The sequence below is a fragment of the Nanorana parkeri genome, unplaced genomic scaffold (assembly GCF_000935625.1).
Source record: "Nanorana parkeri isolate BGI_ZX_2015 unplaced genomic scaffold, ASM93562v1 scaffold29, whole genome shotgun sequence".
NCBI classification, from domain to species: Eukaryota; Metazoa; Chordata; class Amphibia; order Anura; family Dicroglossidae; genus Nanorana; species Nanorana parkeri.
Genome location: NW_017306297.1, coordinates 483549 through 487901, shown reverse-complemented (window position 1 = coordinate 487901; position 4353 = coordinate 483549).

The following is a 4353-nucleotide window of genomic DNA, read 5'->3' as shown; positions in this document are numbered from 1 at the left end:
TGGAAGAGAATGGAGCCTTGTGTGAGGGGGGGGGGGGGGGGGGGGGGGCTGCCTGCCTCTGGATCAACAGTGGCTAACTGTGGGCATAGCCTTCTGTTTTAGGTTTTTCTTCTTTTTTTTCTCTTCTCTCTCATCTCTATAGGTTGAACTCGGTGGACTTTTTTCAACCTGACTAACTATGTAACTATGTAAAAAAAATTAAACTTCAATTGGCTGAGGCTAACCGCAGACAAAATATTTCCCTCACTTCCTGTATCTATGATGCCCATTCAAGAAAAGGGGGTGTATCCCCACAGCAGGTAGACATAGACAGCAACAAAAACATTTTCAGAAGTTCAAACCCTTTCCCACTCTACTGAAATAGTTTTTGTTTGTGTCCCAAGGATTTCCCACCATTTCCTAGCCTGACTTGCTCAGTCCAAAACTAAGTCCAAAACTGGGCTTAAGAGTGTATATATGCAGCTACAAAATAAATATTAGCGATTAACTCCTGTTGAAGTCAATTAGTAAACTGCTAATGCTATCAATAAAACATAAGAATTGTAAAGATAAGAAAAGATAGACAAGACACTTTTCACAGAGTACTATGAAACTCATTATTGGTCACAAGATCCTTAAAAGTGCTGCTGGGACCGGCTGCGCTCCACTCACATGATTATTTTCTGTGTGGCTTCTCTGCTCCCTCCTACCAGATACATGACGATTTTTAAAAGCATATCAAAATCCAAAAACAAAAACTGAATAATGAAGCTTAGTAGTCCTTAGATGTGGTGGCTGCATTCCTTTTCACTTTTTAGTATCAACATTTTCAGCAAGTACAGGAAATGCCTGTAAATCTTGCCAGAGATTCTCTGAGATTATCTCTGAGATTAGGCAATATATTTGCACTTTTTGCACAATGTTTGCACTTGCATTTAGATATGCTTAAGGTAATGGGGATCCCTGACAAACTACAGCTATGTCAGGATGAAAACTAAAAGCTCTGGTCAGGTACGTTGTAATCCATGTATGCTCTCAAGGCTTAAATCTATAATGATATGTTTTTAAAAATATGTTTTAATACACTGCGTGCACAAGTTATTATGGTTCTTTAGGTATTGCAACTGTAGGTCAAATGTTACTTTTGAAAGATGTGTGTTTTCTTCCTGTCAGGTACAAAATAAATTTCTTATACGGCCATTATTTAGATATTAAATATTGAAGCAGAAGATTTTTTTTCAACTAGTTATTCATTGCTATGAATCAAAATGTATGCAATGCATAACTTAATAACATGTTAGTTAATAAGGGGTATCACTTAAACTCCATTTGTTTGCATTATTTTAACACTTATCCCATGCAGAATTTTCTATTATCCTGAAACAACATTAATATTAACTTAAACTCCAATTTTTTGCATTGTTTTAAATAAGTAACACATTATGGGATAAGAGGGACGGAAAAAGACTGGAACCCTAGACCTCAATGGGATCCAGAGGAAAGCATTACTATACTGGCTCATATGCATTACATAATTTTTTTTTATTTATAACACAAAAAATAGCTTTTTAGTATACATACGTGCACAATGTTGTTCTTTTCGATGAAGATCTCTATTCCATCTATACTAATGTTGACAGAGTTAATGGCAGTCCAGCTTGGGTTTCCTCTGTGTTCATTACGTGTGATGACACTAAAGCTGTGGGAGGTATTAGCACATGTCTCAGTCACGGTGTAAGTACAAGATCCCTGGAAGTGATGGACTGTGCCATCAAATGTTATATAATGAGGATCTCCATAGATATGGCAGATTGCTGTGCTTGGTGGGTAGCAGCCCAACAGTCCATCTTGGACCTTGCAGATTTCATCTCCACTACATGACATTGGGTTACAGGTTACATTGTTTCCTCCCTTACATGTACATTCACTTTCACAGTCCTTTGTTATAAATTTCTCTCCATCCTGTAAATAACAAATACAAGCTGTGATGCAGGCAGTACTAGTGCAGAGATATAAAATGTTTTGGAATCCTAATTTTTCTTTTTTCTTACCATGTAATAAATGTAATTGTAGAAGCAGCCACATTGTGACTCATTGACACAGGTTCCCCCACTGATGACATAACCTGAATTACATTCACATCCTTCTGAACATGGCAGGCTGCAGTTTTCTGGTGGCTGTGGCTCCAGACATGTGGCCAGACAGGCAGATGCACAGGTGTTGAAGTGACTGTTTTCTGGGCATTCGGGTGCTAGAAATAATACCAGTAGATTAATGAGATTAATTACAGGCAAAAATCAGTTTTGCTTTCTACTCATGTCTTCTGCTTAACATCCTACCTAGCCCAATTGCAATGCTTCAGTTTCTAACCCTATTCAAGTTTTAGGGGTCTATTTACTAAGCTGCCGAAGGATCTAGCCGTAGCTTCGGCTGATCATTCGGCTACCAGGTAACCAGGGACACTGATCTCCAGACAGCCCAATTCTCCCCGGTGCTCCGGGAGTCTCCCGCTATTAGATAGCGGCTCCCGGCCGCCCGGGAGAGAAACACTTTCTCCCAGAAAGGTTTACTCTGCTCGATCGAGCAGAGTAAACCTTTCCCTGCTGTATTTTTTTTTCTTCTGACATCGGAGCAGCTGGCTGCCGTCAGAATAAAAAAAAAATCACCATAGGAATGCATAGCTAGATTCCTATTGGCTATTTCAATTTGCAGTAGCCAATAGCAAACTAGCTATTGCACCCACCCACTGCTGCTGTCAATCAGCATAGAGGACCTGCAGTTCTCCATCAGGTCCCCTCTAGTGATTGACAGCAGCAGAGGGCGGGTGCAATAGCTAGTTTGCTATTAGCTATTGCAAAGTGAAATAGCCAATAGGAATCTAGCTATGCATTCCTATGGTGATTTTTTTTAAAAATCTGATGGCAGCAGAACCGCCCGGCCAATAGAAAACAGTTGGGCGGAGCTAGCTGTCACTGCTAGCTCCGCCCAATCATTTTCTATTTTATTTTTTACTACTTTTTTATCTGTTTTTCTATTCTGCTTGGTAGGACAGAGGTTAGCCGTTCCAGATGTTGGATCGGCTGAGTCGAACTCCTTCTGCACTTCGGGACCCGAAGCCACCCGATGTACGGCTGATTTCAGCCGATATACAACTGGAATCAGCCGTACCAGCCTGAAGTGAATAGCTGGACAGCATTCAGCTCACTTCACTTTGGGTCGGTTAGTCACTCGGCTGCCCACAGCAGCTTAGTGAATAGACCCCTTAGTAAAAAATCAAGCCCTGCAGGTTACAGACAGCTATCTACAAACATATAAATATACTATATATTACTAATATTTCAATTCCATTCTATAAATACATGTGCATACATTAGCTGAGGTAGAACACTATGGGAATATACTTATGTTTATTCATACTGTTTTGTGTCATACTGTTTATACATTTACATTAAACCTGCTCCCCTGATGGTCAGCACTCTTCCCTCCTCTCCCTACCTTGGATCCAGCTGTGGACTTTCCCTCTGCATCCTTATGTACAAGGCAAAGTTATGGAGCCAGAATTGTACTTGATGATGTCAGTGGTCCCTGGACCACTAAAGCGAATGGGAGAAAAGACTGTGGGGACTGGTTTAGCAGCCTGGAGGGAGCGGGGAGGAGTAGGGATCAGGTAAGTAAAACTGCATTTTCCTGTGTGCTACGCAGGGAAAAGCAGTTAAACCTTGCAATACGGGGGGAACCTGGCCTTGAGGCAGCAAAGAGAGCAAACCCGGCCCTGACTGCAAGGGTTTATTTTTAAAACGGCCAGAATTCTTCTTTAAAGCAACTATAGGTGGTACTCTAGAATGCTAAAATGAAAACATCTCAACATTTTTGAGATCAATAGGAAAACAAGAATTATTTACAAATTAAAATAAAATGTATTCATTGTATCTTTACTGCTCTAATTTTTTTTTTTTAAAGTTTGACTATATAAATGATTATATTTTACTGTGTTTTAAAAAGAGACCAATGGCTTGCTGTAAATTATAGTATTTGAAAATAACTCACATTATACTAAAACTGCTATAGGATATACATACCACAGAAAGTGTCGTTTCTCCAGCTGATGGATATATCTTCTTTCTGACAAGCATCAGCATATGCTGCTAACAAGCTGCACAGAGTATTTGGATCTCCATTCAAAGCACACATGTCAAAGATACAGCTGTCATAGAATCCTCCTGGGCTAATAACAGAATTGCAAACATGGAAAGGACCATCTTTATTTATCAGAAGACCACAGAATGCATCACCCTTGTACAACTCCTCTTTTCCTGGTGGACAAGTTGGAGGAGGTGGAGGAGGTGGATCATCTAGATTACAAAGTGGATCATC